The sequence below is a fragment of the Sus scrofa genome, unplaced genomic scaffold (genome assembly GCF_000003025.6).
Source record: "Sus scrofa isolate TJ Tabasco breed Duroc unplaced genomic scaffold, Sscrofa11.1 Contig42, whole genome shotgun sequence".
Lineage (NCBI taxonomy): Eukaryota > Metazoa > Chordata > Mammalia > Artiodactyla > Suidae > Sus > Sus scrofa.
In genome coordinates this window covers 75,818-93,455 of record NW_018085200.1, presented here as the reverse complement: position 1 = coordinate 93,455, position 17,638 = coordinate 75,818, and the positions used below count along the sequence as shown (strand labels likewise).

The 17,638-nt window shown below is 35.8% G+C and overlaps 1 pseudogene; it reads left to right on the top strand.

Moving 5' to 3' along the window:
• Window positions 1-15,878: 15,878 nt before the first annotated feature.
• LOC100511315 lies at window positions 15,879-17,144 on the top strand (annotated as a pseudogene).
• The last annotated feature ends 494 nt before the right edge of the window (window positions 17,145-17,638 follow it).

Here is a 17,638-nt window from a genome sequence, read left to right as displayed (position 1 = left end):
TGGGCAGGTTGGAATGGAAAGCACAAACTTCATGTGCTTCTGGATATCAAGATTTGTTTTTTTTTACAATGGTCACAGTTAAAAACACCTGGCTCGTAATACATAATTACACTTCCTTAAGGTCATAAACAAGCAATAATCAATAAAACCTATACAGCTTGTAATTGTAATTAATCACTGACTGGTAGCTCACATGAGATAAGTGAAGAGTTCCTATGGTTTAAATGAATTCCCAAGATTATGGTCTATTTAAAAATATGGGTACTGGTAAGTTTTTTTTGTTACTGCTTTTGCTTTTTCCTTTCTTTCCTTCTTAGTCAAGACTTGTAATGTTGTAAACTGGCCTCACAAAATACATTGTAATAAATTTTCTTTAAAAAAAAGGCTAAGCCTTTACACCATTTCTAGTGCTACATTATCTTGACAATATTATGTACCACTTAAGTTTCCCCATTAGGGCCTCTATCAATTCATCTGATATCCCTTTTTGACCAACCCATCTCCTTCATATACGGGCACATTGTCCATAGACTGATGAAGAAACTTTACATTTTAGAATAAAGATGCAAAGTATACAAAAATCACTAATACTGATGCAAAAACTAAAAATAAACAAGAAGCAGGGCTAAGGAAAGTATTTAAGCTCTCCTCAACCTGTTGGAATGGTGGTAACAGGAAGATCTGAGATGGGATCTGTGGGGAGGGGAGAAATAAAATTTACTGCTTTTTAAAAAAGTAAAACAAAAAAAAGACTTTTTTTTTGTCTTTTTGCCATTTCTTGTGGCATATGGAGGTTCACAGGCTAGGGGTCTAATCAGAGCTGTAGCCACCAGCCTATGCCAGAGCCACAGAAACTCAGGATCTGAGCCACGTCTGCAACCTGCACCACAGCTCATGGCAATGCCGGATCCTTAACCCACTGAGCAAGGCCAAGGATCAACCCCACAATCTCATGGTTCCTTGTCGGATTCGTTAACCACTGCGCCACGATGGGAACTCCCAAAAAGACATCTTTAAAATCAATCCCCAGTCATAGACAAGTTCTCCAAAACCAGTATGTATCATGTACTGCCACTCCAACAAACAAACTGGGGGGAGAAAAGTTCTTTGATTACCTCACAATAATCTAGCCCTTTTACTCTGCTGACTCTGCTGGGGGGCTTCTAGACTGCACTTGGGCTGGGCCTCGTGTGAGGGGGCTGTGCAGGCTGACACAGCTGCTGCGGCTGCCTCCTCCATGGGGCCACATCCTGCTCTGTTGGGGGCACCAGGCTTGCAGCAGAGGGCACCTCGCTGGTCTTGGTCTCCTCAGTCTTGCTGGGCTACCCTGTGGCCTTGGCCTCCTCACTGGCAGTCAGTTCCTCCAGTGCTGGATAGAGGCCTCCTGGGGATTGGCCTCCTGCAGCTCACACCACCCCCACCACACTTCCTTGCCAGGCTGTGCTGCCTGCATCCTGGAGGCTGCACCTGTCCTGCAGGTAGCTGTGGCAACTGCAGGGCGGCCTTGTCCTTGCTGCCTTTGGCAGAGGTGCTGGCCATGCCCTCAGCCTCAAGGCCCTCTTCTGCCTTCTTCTTGAAGGAAAAGCTGCTCAACTTGAAAGACTTTTTGAAGGAAATGTTTTCAGTACAGAGAGACAGGACACCAAGACTTTTTGCCAAGAAGCAGTGTTTATTCATGCCAGTACTGGCTCAGCGGATTCATATACAGAGGCTGAGGCCCAAACACAATGGGGACACTGTCTTATATGCCCTCCATTATTTTTTCCTTTACACTTTGTTCCCTTTATAAGGTAACATACATTCTGTAAATTCTGGTTGGATGGTCTATGCTACAAAGTTGCACAGGGATACTGATTATGTCATACCACAGCAGAGCCGTGCATGCCTGCATAGATGCTGATTGTGCAAGTTGCCTTCCCTTTGTTCTGGGCGGGCCCCTACCACAATTCCATAAAAATAATGACATTCAAAGTGACCAAAGAAGGGGGTTTTTGTTTCCATTTGGACAAGAAAACAATACATTTGTGAGGAATTGACAGGAAAAAATATTTTAGGCTCAGGGTACTAATTAGTAAAGAAGTAACAAGGTTTGTTACTTGGTCCTACAGTCTGTTTCTGGTAAAATGAGTATCTTATACCCTCATGACACAGAAAGGAGAATTTTATATTTTTATTTTTATTTATTTTTTTAATCTTTTTAGGGCCACACCTGTGGCATATGGAAAATCCAAGACTAGGGGTTGAATCTGAGCTGCAGTTGCTGGCCTCCACTACATCCACAGCAACACCAAATCCAAGCCATATCTGTGAACTACACTGCAGCTCCCAGCAACACCAGATCCTTAACTCACTGAGTAAGGCCAGGGATCAAAACCACATCCTCATGGACATGAGTTGGGTTTGTTACCACTGGGCCCCAATGGGAATCCCTATAAAATAATTTTTAGTTATGGTTTGTACATTTTTTTAAACACAATTCTATTGCATACTCAATAATCTACAGTGTAGTGTAAATCTAAGTTTCATATGCACTGGGAACCAAAAAAAAAAAAATTGTATAGCTCCTTTTATTGCAATATTTACCTTATTGTGGTGGTCTGGTACTGAACCCTCAGGGTGTCTGAGGTCTGCCTAAATGTGTCTTTGTACTTTCCTACAATCTTTAGCATAAGATTTCCACAAGTAATGACTCACTAAATGTGTGTTATTAAACATTTCCCTGTTGTCAGGCTGGTGAATGTTCTCTATCTCTGTTGATATATGGCTGGTAGATGTTCAGCAAAATAAGAAGTAAACAGCGTTTGAAGGTTCTATCTACTAAAATAGTTCGTAGGAACAAGGGCCATCTTCTCCTAAAAAATGTGTTGGGAAAACACTTTCCAAAAAGCCAATCTGCTTCCAAAATAGCTACATTGTATACATAGAAACACAGTAGAGAATGGTGATGACTAGGAGCTGGGGGTGGGAGAATTGAGGAGATGTTGGTTAAAGAGTTAAAACTCACAGTTATGAGAAAAACAGCATTGAGATTAAATTTACAGTACTGAATTACATACTTTAAAGTTGCTAAGAGATTAGCTGTTAAATGTTTTCACCACTAAAAATAAACAATAATTATATGTCCAACTGGTGCAGGTGTTAGCTAAAGAAATGGTGGTAATTGTATTCCAGTGTATAAATGTATCAAATAAATACTGTACTGCACAATTCCAGGGAGCAAGGAAAATGAAGAAAATGTTGCCCCTGTAGTTGTGCAACATGGCAGCCTTAGGTGATACTCTCTTTTTTGGTCATGTTCTGAATGATAATTTATAATATACAAGTCATTTCAGGCTTCCAACAAGCATACATTTCTATGTGTTCATTAAAATCTACTGCTGAATGTAACAGAAAATAATGCTTTACAACTGTGTGTTCTGCCTTATTGTAATCAATTTATTTCTTCACCTTGAAACAGGTAAATGCAAGATTTGTGTGTGTGTGTGTGCAAAGTAATTTATGAAGTGATAAGCGTAAGCCAATGTACATCTACAAATACTCCAGGGGTTGTCTTTCTTCTGAAACTTCACTGGGTACTAGATAGAAACCTACATTTTTTTCAGGGTCTTATAATATTAGATGACACTGTAGGCTATCATCATTACAATAAGATATTCTTTAATATATGGTAAATGGTGCCTTAGTAATGTAGTGATTTTTGCCTTATTGCAATTATTTGAGTGATGATGTCTATACAAATATAGTTAATTTAAATGTCATAGGAGATATTGTTGAGGCCAAGCTCAAAGTAAGTAATTATAATAATTTGTCACATGTTAAACTGAACGGGCTAATGTGTTTGTACCACCGGAGAGCTTTACTGCCATTATCTGCTTCTCTGGTTACATATTTGAAGGATGGAGTTTGTCCTTGCTTCCTTTATTATGATTCTTTTCCAAACTCCTTTTCCCATCAGGTGCTTCTCTGTCTCCTGGGGTGATAAATCTCTTTGGGTTTCACTCTTTTCAGACAAGACCTAATTTAGCTTCCTAAACATGACCTCCCCTGCAGAACTTTTAGTATAACTTCCCTCCACCATGAGGGAAAGAGCTGTAATGACTACATTATTATTGAAAATTGGATAATTAACTCCCTAAAGGGTTTTACATTTAACTTAAGTTGGCTTTCTTACATCATGGAAGAAAATCATAGAGCTGGAATTAACACATCAGAGACAAGCAATTGAGAAAGAAAAAATCTGTCTGCACAACTTCCCCTCTGCCACTGTGATAAGATATGGAAACTTTATAGGCAACTGTCTACTTATAAATACCCACTTTTAGAAAATAGTTGAGTGGCCAATGTGTGTAAGTTCAGGCATGATAAAGATACCAATGAAAACTCGGTACCTTAAGACTCCTTGTTGCTGGAAAAAAACCTTAGGTGTGTTCAAGGATTAAATAAGATATCCTTGCATTTTTAATAATGAGAGAGAATTATTCACTAATCTATAAAAGTCACACTATAAATACATTACTTGTACTTTAAAATATAAAAATATAGGGTTTTGTGTATAAAAATCTGCTAGGGATAACAATGTATAATAATAAAATTCTGAAGTTTCATATAATCTAATACTGAACAGACTGCTTATGGAAATATTTTTTATATGTAATGTACATAGGGAATTAAATAATAACTACATTTATAGACATTTTCAAAAAAATTTCCCCCCTAGTCAGGAGACGGTCAAAGTAAAAATTTCCAGAATTAACAAAGCCTTCTATATGCACCCTCCTAACTCTCAAATTTTAGGTTTTGCATATTTCTGTTCTGTTTAAAGAAAGGTTTGAACTGGATAGTCCTATACTGATTTGGTCCTATCAATGCACACATTTACTTCTATCTTTGGGGAGATAAAAAAAAAAATAGTTTGGAATATATCTATGTACTAAAGGACTATATTAGATCAATTTGACCAGAAATTGAAGCAGTAATGGTGACAGAAAAATAGCAGAAGTTTCAGGAGCCTTTAAACCATCAAGATGAAGTCATTTAACTATTCTTCTGTTCTGCTCTTTGGTTTTAAGCGACATTTAAAAAAATGGATATCTAAATTTTTCACTAGGAGAGAAATCATGTACTTTACCTAATGAGTAAAATCAAAATGACAGACAGTATTAACCATTGTTTAGGATGTGGAATAGCCAGAACACTCTCTCATTGAAAACGTGAAAGCTGAAGTGTGGATTTTCATACTTCTTTGGAAACAAGTATGATGATATTTACTAAATCTAAATTTTATACACACATGTGTATACATACATTTTCAAACCCTGTTCATACACACAAGATTAATGAGTGTGTATCTCTAACTAAAGACATGTAAAAGAATTACTAGCATTACCAGTAATACAAAAGAGGAAAAAAAAATACTCAACTGTCTATTAACATTAAAGTGGATAAAAAATAATGATATATTTGCACAAAGAATTATTATATAGCACCAAGAATAATGTACTGTAACGGCATGTGACAACAGAGATGGAATGAACAAATATGTGGTTGAATGAAATGGTACCTGCCATAGGCATCCACTTATGTGTGGTTCAAAAACACACAAAACTAGTTTATTATAATAAAAGTTAAGAAATACCTACTTCTTGGTGGTAAGAGACCAGCAGGTTAGGAGGGAGCATACAGAAGAATTTGTTGATTCTTGAAATGTTTACTTCTTGATCTAGATCTTGACTACAGGGTAATTATTTTCAAAAATGTAAATTCGTATAGTTATGATTTAAGTATTTTCTATTTGTAGATTGCACATCAAAAATATTTTCCAAAAGGAAAGTCTGTTCATCATTAGATTATAGAAATGTCAGTATTTTATTATTATATATTATTAGCCCTAGGAAAAAATTGTGTACACAAAAATGCCCAGTATGTCATATTATATTGTATCATATATCATATCATATTTTATATTACTCCAGAGTGTAATGTGGCACTAGGTGGTATCTTTATACCTCTGAGACTGATACCCATCTTTGCTTGAACTTTAATCTGAATCAGTCTCACTCCTGCCATGCTGCTCAATATAGCACCTAGATGATAGATAAAATTTCCTAAGAGAATAAATTACATTTTTTTGTCTTTTTGATTTTTCTAGGGCCACTCCTGTGGCATATGGAGGTTCCCAGGTTAGGGGTCTAATTGGAGCTGTAGCTGCAGGCCTACACCAGATCTACAGCAATGTGGGATCTGAGCCACATCTGTGACCTACACCATAGCTCATGGCAACACCAGATCCTTAACCCACTGAGCAAGACCAGGGATCTAATCTGTAACCTCATGGTTCCTAGTTGGATTTGTTAACCACTGAACCATGATGGGAACTCCAAGAATTAATTTCAAATGGGATTTCACAGAAGAAATGGTTACTCTCATTAGATGTACAGAAGCACAAGCTGAATGTTAATGTTGTGTATATCAAAGAGTCTGCCATCGCCTCCATGTAAATACCTGCCTTGAGCAGGGAGCACACTCTGCTGGACACGTGCTGACTGCATAGAGGAAGAGTTTGCTAATGGCCTTGTATGGATCATAGGCCCTCCATCACTGCCAGCAGTAGACACTCAGAATCTGCAAAGGTGCAAGAAATCAGGAATTGCTGAGTACAGCCAAAGAAGGGGATTGACTTGTTCTTGGCCAAAAGGTCAAAAAGCCTTTTGGGTCCAATAGCTGTGGAATAGCTAAGGTCACAGGAAAGTGACTGGGGAAAAAGACATTGGTACACACAGCTGGGAATCCATTCTTATTAAAATGATCATTCCAAGATTTGCCTGAAGGTTAACGAGATAAATAAGTAGAAACAGGGTAAACAGGGTCACTTTCATCCCTGGAGTACTGGTGATTCCCAATAAAAATGAATTCAGTCACAGAGGAGAAATTTTATTTTTCCATTTTTACCTTTTTGTCTCATCTAAATTTTGGACAAAATGATCAAGAAAAGGATAGGCAAATGCCCGAACCTCTACAAAATAGCTGTAAAGCAGAACACAATTTCTTTCTGTAACTGTCTTTTTACATGCAGAAAAGTATTCAGCCATATACCCACTCTTTCAGAGAAGCAATATAATCTACTTAATAAAAACAAATGAACAAGTAAGAAACTGCGACATGCATTGAAAACCTTTAATCTAAGTCTGTATGTCATCATGGTGTATAAAATTTTCTATGAACTTTTCATTTTTCTGGAAGGTTTTTTATCTCTAGAAGTATAATTGAATGAATGTGTGTCTCATTCTACATACAAAATACCATGAAAGAGACACCAGTGTTAGATACCAGGCTATAAGATATAAGACTGAGCATTTTCTATGTTTGAAAATATTCACATGGACACCAAAAAAAAAAAATGATTACCATTGTTATGTTTCTCAAAAAACAGTTAAATTAACCTTTGGTTGAAAATGCTTTTCTGGAGCATGGAGGAGGTGATATACTCTGAAATTGTAGGTGTGGGGAGTGGGGGGTCAATGGGGAAACAGCTGGCTGGTGCCCCAAGCTTCTGAGATCCTGCCACTCTCTGTGGCTTGGTCACAGAGACAGTTAGCCTCACCAGTGTCCAGCACCTAGTGGAGCGAGGCCAGGCAAGGGGCACAGGCAGGGGACCCTTCTGCCTCCCACATCCAGCTGCCTGGGCTGCCTGGTGGGGCACTGGTGGCTGTGCCCATCCATGCCTGAGAGGATATAGTGGCCAAGGTCCGTAGCTGTAGGTACGATCCTGCCAGTGCCCTCATCACAGCCTGTATGAAAACCCATGGACAATCCTAAATATGTTGACAATGATGAGAATTGGCTTGCCTCCAGCTTTGGGCTATTTGACTATCTAAGAAAATTTTAATATTGCACCAGGAATTTTTGCTTTAACTCATTTGTTGGATGGATTTATTGCTTGAGACTGGGCCAATCAAAAATCAGCTTTGGGACATGCGCTTCTTCCACTTGCTGTTCAAATATTTACCAGTGTCTTACATATTAGCTTGACCTATGAAGATCATATTCTGGTTACACTTATATGGTAATTTTGAGAGATATAGGGTTGTGAATGCTGCTGCTTTTTTATGTCAGATATTGAACACTTCCAACAATGCAAACGTTTTCTAAGTATTTCAATCCTTGTTACACCACTGCCAGGTTAAAACCAACCTTCATCACCAAGGTAAGCACAGAGGTCCAGTTAATATTGATGGCAGCTTTTTTGGCAGCTCCAGTTTTCAGCTATGCTGACAGCATTTATCTTCAGATCCTGTGGTGTTTTACCTCTTTAACCACAGCTGCATCAGCTTACAGATACTATCATTATGGTTGGCAAACTGTTCAGGTGCTAAAAGGCAGATGAAACTCATCCATCATCATTAGCAAGGAAGCAACATAGATCATCAGCAAGGTAGAGCAAGTGGAAATCTATGGGCATTCCCTTATTTTGGTGTTCAGCTTGAAAAAGGTATTGTCAGAACAAATTGTGTCATTAAAATTTAAGTAATGTGCATTGCAAATAAGCTTCATCATGAGCATAAGCAAAATTTCCAGTGTATTTTTAAATACAAATAAAACTATAATTTAGAATTTTTTAACTTAGGTTTCTTGATTAATCTATGGCAGAAATTATTCCAATTATTGTCATTTTTAAAATACATACAAAAATATTTGAGAACATGGAAACTGAAGAATTGCCACTTCTCTTTAATAGAATTTAGGTTGTTCACAAAGCACTAAGGAATTACCTGGATTTGAGTATACATCCTATACACTTGGCTACATAGTTTTAGGTTTGATTTTTGGATCTGTGTACCCAATAACAATACATGTGATCAATATTTGAATGTTTAAGGTAATGACAATAAACGTATCTTTAGTAATGGATGAAGTAAACATAAAGAGATTTAAAATGTAGTAAGTTCTGAAAATAATTCAATAGAAGGTGTTCAGAAGACTTCCAACCTCTCAGGTGCCTAACAGTTTATGTATCAGTAAAATAAGCACAAAGTAGTTGGAAAATGAAAATGTATCTGTTACCCATCCAAAAGGCAGTAATTTACATCATTCCTTCCCACTGTATCTGTTAACATGACAATGTACGATATTGGAACTTGTACTCATATGTTATGTAAATAATCTGAAACTGTGTATTTTTCAAAGGATTTTTTTAAAGTTTGAGGAATCTTCTTTTATTAAGACGTTAAAAGGAATAAAAGAGCTGGAAAAAAAATGCTTTTCTCTTAGTTCTAGAAACCAGGAACCTACAAGTGACTGATAATGAAGATGATTATGTTACTGGTCTTGCTCTAAGTTATCCTTAGAATTTGGTGAGACATGAAGTAAGCATTATTGAACTTTACTCTAGAAATATATATTATTGCTTTGCCAATGTACTCATTAAGTCTCTGTGGAGTGGTCCTGTGCCAAAGGATGCATTTCTTCATCTGGCAAAGAAAAGTAATTTTTTTTAAAAAAAATGCAAACAACAGAATTTAACACACACATTTACATATCTTTAATTTCAAAGACTTTATATTTTAAAAAAGTGAAAATAGTATGAGGGAAAATAAGTGTTTCTGATATACATATGTGTGTGTGTACTTGTATCTGTTGTGTTTGCATGTACGCATGTCTCTGTTGATAGAAGAATAAGAATGTCAGTGATGGATATATCACTTATATGGGGAATCTAAAATATGGCACAAATGAACCTGTATACAAAACAGAAACAGACTCACAGACATAGGGAACAGACTTGCAGTTGCCAAGCTGGTGGAGGCAGTGTGATAGACTGGGAGTTTGGGGTTAGTAGATGCAAACTGTAACATTTAGAATGGATAAGCAATGAGGTCCTACTGTATAGCACAGGAAACTATATTCAGCCTCTTGGGATAGACAAGAAAGCTAATACAAGAAAAAGAATGTATATGTATGTATGACTGGGTCACTTTGCTGTATAGCACATTTTAGCATAATGTAAATCAATTATACTTTAATAAAAAAAAAGAGTTCTCATACTTGCTCAGTGGAAGACAAATCTAGCTAGGATCCATATGGACTCAGATTCAATCCCTTGCCCTGCTCAGTGGGTTAAGGATCCAGCATTGTTGTGAGCTGTGGTGTAGGTCTCAGACAAGATTTGGATCTGGCATTGCTGTGGCTGTGGTGTAGGCCAGTGTCTACAGCTCCGATTGGACTCCATACACCATGGGTGGGGCCCTAAAAAGACAAACAAATAAAAAAAGAAAAATAGAAAAAAATGTCTGATTTTTTTTTTTAAACTTGAATGTATGTGGCATGTAGTTTTCATGGAGTTGAATTTGCAAATATGGCTATTTATAATGTGGTACCTTAATTGTTTCTAAAATCAAATATTAAAAAAAAACACTTAAACTCAAATATATACCAATCTGGTGTAAAAGAGTAAAGGCTTTCCTTTGAATCTAGATTTAAAATATAATTAAATCAATCATTTTATACATACTAATAAATTGAGACATATTTTTCCAGTTCCAGTAAGAAAATATTTTTTGACCATTAAATTGATGAGTTTATTAAATTGAAAAGGTAGACACAAAATGAGTAATTTACAAGTCTCATTTTTAATGTAACTATTTTCTCCTATATTCTTATATTTGGAAAATCAGGAACTTACCTGAGCAGGTCATTCTCTACTTGGTACTGAGGGCAAAAAAGTAAACAAGTGGCATTTTATCTTACTAGGTAGCATTTGGTACCTAAACAACTGAAGCTTCCACCCTCTGGTTCAATGTATGCTAATATGTGATTAATTATATTTTCTGTGCTCTATTTCCCCTTGGAAAATATAGCAATGGCTTTAGCAAAATTGAGCTTTATTTCTTCACTATTGTCAAGACTTTGATCTGACAGGAAGAAAACCACAAATTATTTTTTATTTTAAGCTGCACAGTTTATTATATCTACATCTAGTCAAAGCAGAAATCCAATGAAACATGAAAAATCTCCCCACATAGTAATTTATATTTTCTTCCCTTTATTTCATTGTATTTATTTTATTTCTTCCTTTATGAAATGTTCCCCTTCCCCACATCATTTAGGAATGTTCCCTGTCCTAAGAGTCTGTGAACAATGTCAAAAGCAATGCATGAAAGGCCAATAGTTTAAAAAATCAGTGACTATTCTCAACTCTTAAATTACGTTCATAGTTAATACAGGTGTGGTTTGAGAAAATACCTGTATTCCACTAACAAACAAGCTTTAGAGATGGAAAATGGGACATGTTCTTACTTTATGCCTGTGCTATCTCTTCACTTTTAGAGTATTGGTTTACTCATGAGTATTAAATGCTTAGTATGACTCATCTTATAATTTCCTTTCTGTTTAGTGAGTCAAAAACAAAATATTTATATAAATAAGAATACATGATGAATTTACTTTCCCTTAACAATCTTTTATTTTATTTTATTTATTTATTTATTTATTTATTTATTTATTTATTTATTTATTTATTTATGTGGCAGCACCCATGGAATGTGGAAGTTCCCAGGACAGGAATTGAAACTGTGCCACAGCAGTAACAACGCCAGACCCTTAACCCACTGTACTACAAGAGAACTTCAGTAAGAGCAGTTTAGATTCATTACATTCAAGTAGTAAACTAACAGCTTGAGGAGGGTTTGGAGAAAAAATTACTCCTATACCACTGATCTGTACACAGTTTGCAATTTTATCATTTGGCATTGGAAGAAAAATAATGTCAGCAAGCTGTGTCTTCGCTTTTGAGAAACTATATGAATGTGTGTGTATATGTGCATGTATCCTATATACATTTTTGTGAATTTGTTTTTTATGTGCATGGATACAATGTTGAACTGAGGTGAAGGAGACAGGGTGGTAGTTCTTGGTATGTGGTTTATGTATGTAACTGTTATATTCCAATGTTGTATTCCTTTGATTCTGCTTAATAATTGGCAGGGATAATGTTTATAGTCATCCCTTTATGGTACACACAATATACCATTCAGGAAATATATATACATTCTCTTGAATAAATATCACACATTCTCTTGAATAAATATACATATATATACATTCTCTTGAATAAATATCACACATTCTATTGAATAAATATCAAATATCAATATCAAATATCATTTACAACTATAGTTTAACAGATAATGATTACTTTTAAAATTGGTAAACATGTATTAAATATAGTAACACTAAAAAACATTTATTTTGAGTTCATGCCTATATTACAAAAAATAACTTATACCCTGGCATATGGATGTTCTGGGGCCAGGAATAGAATAGAATCCAAGCTGCGCATGCGATATACTGAACCATGCCAGGGATCAAACCTGCAGTTCCGATCAGCAGCAGTTGGATTCTTAACCCACAGTACTAAAGCAGGAATTCACAACATGTATCTGTTTTTAACTGAAGAAAAGTTTTCTCAAATAGAAAATAGCCAATACTGTGTTGCTTTTTTGAATCCATAGAAGAGGGTATATCAGTTTTGTTCAATAGCACTAAGCACTTATACGTCTAAAGTCTTCCCTAATTCACTATGTGGTAAAAAATATGTAATTAGTAAATATGTTCTCCATAATATTTGATGCAAGTTTATTTAATAGAGGTAACATTATTTATTTTCATGAAAAGAAGAAAATGACTAGGAAAAAAAAAACAAATAAGAAAATCCCATCCAGAAACAACCTAATTGTCCATCAACATATGAATGGATTAAGATATGGTATCTATACACAATGGAATACCACTCAGCCACAAAAAGAACAAAATAATCTCATTTGCAGCAAGATGAATGGAACTAAAGATTCTCATACTAGGTGAAGTAAGTCAAAAAGAGAAAGAAAGACAAATACCATATGATATCACTTGTATATGGCACAAATGAAGCTTTCTACAGAAGAGAAACTAACTCAGGGACAGGGAGAACAGACTTGTGGTTGCCAAGTGCGAGAGGGAGGAAGTGGTATGGACTGGGAGTTGGGAGTTTGTAGATGCAAACTATCATATTTAGAATGGATCAGCAATGAGATCCCACCATGTAGCACAGAGAACTAAATCAAATCATGCGATGGAACATGATAGAGGATAATGTGAGAAAAGAATGTATGTATATGTGTAACTGGGTCACTTTGCCATATAGCAAAAATTGACAGAACATCGTAAAGTAACTAATACAAATTTAAAAAAATGAATATCCATTCCAGAAATTTTAGTATTTGTGACTGAACTTGTGGTTTTTCTTGGCTGTGTCTCTATCTGCCCACTTGGTGTTGTTTGTCTCTGGAATAACGTAGAGTTTATATCTATGTCTGTGTCTAGTCCCTGGGTTTTTCAATATTTGGTTCTCAGGGGAAAAAAAGGACTTCCCATATTGGCTCAGTGGTAACAAAACCAACTAATATCCATGAGGGTGTGGGTTTGATTCCTGGCCTGGCTCAGTGGGTTGAGGATCCAGTGTTGCCAGGAGCTGTGTTGTAGATTGCAGACATGGCTCATATCCTGCATTGCTATGGCTGTGGCATAGGCTGGCCGCTGTAGCTCTGATTAGACCCCTAGCCTGGGAACCTCCATATGCCATGGGTGTGGCCCTTAAAAAAAAATAAAATGAAAATTTTAACTCAAGTCACCATGCATAGAGATAACCATATTTCCTTGCCTTATTTCCAAACAAAATGAGATCTTAATAAGTATATTTACATATAAAATATTCTGAAGAGGCATTATGTTCCTTGATATTAATATATACACATTTATTTCATCCACATTCTGGTTTATATACAATTATTCATACATCTTTGGCTTTTTTATATTATTTTAGTGGAAAGAGGGAAATTTATATAGAGAAATGCATATTTAACTCATAAGGGAAAAACTATGCTTTTCAAAATCTATTTAGAGTGTAATACACATATATAAAATATTCATTTGATAAAGTACACTGTAAATAAGATTTCAGAAATGAAAATTGTCCCTTCAACTAGAACCAGGCCAAAAAATGAACAATGACTAACATCTCAGAAATTTCCCATAGACTGATCGCAAGTTGATGTCCAACATGATAGGTTAGTTTGTAATTTTGTGATGTGTATAGGAATCAAATTGCATTTTTTTCCATTTTTTTCTTGCTCATTGTACTCAGTAGTATGTTTGTGAGATTTCTCCAAATTGTTGCATGTGGAAGTATTTTATTCATCTTCATTGCTGTGTAGTTTTCCAACCACAGGTTTACCATGAAGGAATTTATCAAATCTAGGGCAGGTGTCAGGAAACTATGGTGCATACAGTTTTATTGGAATTGGGACATACTAGTTTTTAATATATGCCCTCAGGAAACTTTGGTACATAAAGATTTATTGGAATTGGGGAATACCACTTATTTATATATGTTCTAGGATAAGACATGGGCAAACATAGGTGTTTACAACAATGAGTTGATAGCCTAAAACCCCTAAAATGTACATGATTTAAAGCATATTGGTTAATTGATTGTATATGGTATAGGTGGAAACGCTTAAAGCCTGCTATAAAAATATGTATTATTCATAGTTTCTTTCCAGCATGATACCTAATGATAGGTTACAGTGTCATATAAATGCTCCCTTGAAAAACAGAAGAGCTTCTTGGGAGTTATTTCCTTTCTGAAATGTTTTCACACCAGGGTGTTTAAAAATGGCAGCTAGAAAATCTAAGACATTTGGTAGATTTTAGTGTCTAAAACTGTAGTGTGTAATTTAAAATGACCTGAGTCTTATTTGATCCTTCAAATATATGGGTATATCTATGTATCTTAACAAGTTGATTCAGTGTTTTAATCATCAGAAACTAGAGCAGAGGCAGAAGAAATACAGATATTAAGAAAATACATAGATGAATGCTCTTTAATTCTAGTGTAATTATTATGCAAGTTTTTAAGATCAATTACCTTAATATTCAGAAACATTTTATGTACTTTCTTAAAAGACATAAAATATGTGTATACATTGTAAAATACGTAAATTATATAAAATCTATATTAGGTGTGTGTGTATATATGTATATATTTCTATATCCAAGCTGTATAAGTATGTCAAAATTATACATACATAATTGTGTTACTAACTTCTGACAGACATTTCAAAAATGTTAGCTGGTGTTTTAAATTTATTATTCAATTGTTTGTTTTCCAATGTTTTGTTCCAGACAATATGCAGTGCTTTGGATAACAGAAATGGGATGTCCAATCATTGTGCAAAAATGCTCACAATCTCATATCAAAGTCAGAAATTTAGTATATAAGGTGTTATTAAAATAATGCGTAAAGGAGTTGGTTTATTAGAAATTACCAAAAAAAAAAAAAAAGGAGCATTTAAATAAGTTACAGAAGGAGAAAGAAGGGAAGTAAATTTTCCTAGAAGGGTAATAAAGGAGTTGATTGTTGTAATTAAAACACCATGGTATATTTTGCCAAGGCACTTTCCATTGCTGTTTATAACATAACCATTGGGATTGTTTTTCCTTCTTTTTGCTCCCCAGTTTTATTGAGATGCAATTGAAAACATTCAGTTTCCTTGAGCTGTACAATATATTTTTTGGTATATGTATAGTCTGTGAAAAAGTTGCTAATATAAGGTTAAAAAACAGATTGATTACCTCACCTAATTTCCTTTTTATTTTCATTGTGTTGAGAACATTTAAAATACACTTTATTTTTTTTGAAAATCTTGCTGATTCTGGGCAGCAGAGAGCACGAGCATCAGGCAAGCAAGCAGCCCTCTCAGAGGCACCTGCCACCACCGACTCCAGGCGTCTTTCTGAGTCCTCGAGTGCCAGGCCCATGGCACCTGGGACCCGTAGTCCACAACATGTCCTCCTCAGGCCCTGCTGCAGAGGGAGAGGGAACCCCCACCCATCCCGTGTCTGAGAAAGAGCCCAAAATGCCAGGCCAAGAGAGGAAAGTGAAGAGGAGGATGAGGACTATGAGGAGGAGGAAGAGAATGAAAAGAGTCTAATCATGGAAAACAAGAGGGAAAAGTAAAAAGTAGAGAGGTTGACAATGCAGGTCTCTTTCTTACAAAGAGAGCTATTTACAATTGCACAAGGGAAGGGGCAGAAACTTTGTGAAATTGAAAGGATACATTTTTTTCTGAGTAAGAAGAAAACAGATGAGCTTAGAAATCTACATAAGCTGCTTTATAACAGACCAGGCACAGTGTCCTCATTAAAGAAGAATATGGGTCAGTTCAGTGGTTTTCCATTTGGAAAAGGAAGTATCTAATATAAAAAGAAGGAAGAAATGTCAAAAAAAATTAGAAATGCCATGTTAAAGAGTATCTGAAAAGTTCTTGATTTGGAAAGATCAGGTGTAAATAGTGAACTGGTGAAAAAGATCTTGAATTTCTTAATGCATCCAGAGCCTTCTGGCAAACCATTGCCAAAATCTTAAAAAAAAAAAAAAAAAAACCTCTAGCAAAGGCAACAAAAAAGAATGGAATTGTTCTGGAATGGCCAAGAAAGCTCAGCAAACCAAATGTCCTGAAATTCTTTCTGATGAATCCAGCAGTGAAGAAGACGAGAAGAAAAATAAGGAAGGGTCTTCAGATGAGGAAGATAAAGAAAGTGAAGAGGAGCCACCAAAGAAGACACCCAAAAAAGAAAAACCCAAACAGAAAGCGACTTCTAAAAGTAAAAAATCCGTAAAATGCGCTAATGTTAAAAAGGCAGATAGCAGCACCATCAAGAAGAATCAAATCAGTTCCAAAAAAGAAAGTGAATCAGAAGATAGTTCAGATGATGAACCTCTAATTAAAAAATTGAAGAACCCTCCTACAGATGAAGAGTTAAAGGAAACAGTAAAGAAGTTATCGGCCAGCGCTAACTTGGAGGAAGTCACAATAAAGCAGATTTGCCAAGAGGTATATGAAAATTACCCTGCTTATGACTTAACTGAAAGAAAGCAGTTCATAAAAACAACTGAAAAAGAGCTGATTTCTTGAGAAAGAGGACAAAGACAGTTGACTTGTACCCATGGATTTAAAGATCTGATTTAAAACATTATACCAGCAAAGAGAATGTATTTCCTTTTCTAAATGCTTGCAAGCATTGTGTTGGTAGAACTTCCTGCTGACCTTTTTAATCTTGAGTGTTACATAATTTGAGTGTGCCATTTTAAATTGCATTTCTCTGCAGTTTTTAGTTTAAATTTTTGCATGGCAGTAAGTGTCCCTTGCTTTTATAGTTGTATTTTGTACATTGGATTTCTTTATATAAGGTTACAGATTCTTGAACTGTAGTTTTTAGGGTGGGCTCAATGTTAGCTTAAGACATTCTTTTAGGAGTTCCTGTTGTGGCTCAGTAGTTAATGAATCCCAATGGGAACCATGAGGTTCCTCAGTGGGTTAAGGATCCGGCATTGCTGTGAGCAGTGGTGTAGGTTGCAGACATGTCTCAGGTCCCACGTTGCTGTGGCTCTGGCATAGGCTGGTGGCTACAGCTCTGATTCAACCCCTAGCCTGGGAATCTCCATATGCCATGGGAGTGGCCCAAGAAATGGCAAAAAAAAAAAAGACAAAAAAAAGACATATTTTTAATCCAGAAGAACAGAAACTATTATAACTGGCATTTA